This window comes from Chrysochloris asiatica, unplaced genomic scaffold (assembly GCF_000296735.1).
Source record: "Chrysochloris asiatica unplaced genomic scaffold, ChrAsi1.0 scaffold00006, whole genome shotgun sequence".
Lineage (NCBI taxonomy): Eukaryota > Metazoa > Chordata > Mammalia > Afrosoricida > Chrysochloridae > Chrysochloris > Chrysochloris asiatica.
This window is the reverse complement of record NW_006408524.1, coordinates 3868860-3869498: the sequence shown is the minus strand read 5'-3', so window position 1 is coordinate 3869498 and position 639 is coordinate 3868860.

Here is a 639-nt window from a genome sequence, read left to right as displayed (position 1 = left end):
GGCTTTCTGCTCCTGTAAAGATTTACAGCCTCGGAAACCCTATACAGGGTCGCTATGAGTCGGAACCGACTCCACGGCATATCACCACCAGCACCATATGAGAGAGAGACCTGACTACTGCAGTGGCTGTGGCTGTGGAGGACATGCCGGCACCCAAGATCCAGCCTGGTTTGTTAGAGAGCTCTGTCATACTCATGTGAAAGCTGGACAGTGACTAAGGAAGACTGTAGAAGAAGTGACGCATTTAAGTGATGGTGTTGGAGGAGAAGATTGAAAGTGCCATGGATGGCCAAAAGAACAAACAGAATGTGTTGAAAGAAGCACAGCCAGAATGCTCTTTGGAAGCTAGGATGGCCAGATTTCATCTTTCATACTTCGGACGTATTATCAGGAGGGACCAATCCCTGGATAGGAACAGCATGCTTGGTAAAGTGGAGGGTCTGAGAAAAAGAGGAAGAACCCTGAGGAGATGGATTGGCCCAGTAGCAGCAGCAATGGGCTCAAGTGTAGCAATAATTGACACTGCTGTAGGAGTGAGCATGTGTTCTGTTGTGCAGTGGCACCTAGCAACAACAACAATGTGGTTAGCTGTGTGTCCTCAGACCAGTCCTAGACCCAATACACTTGCATGCAGTTTTT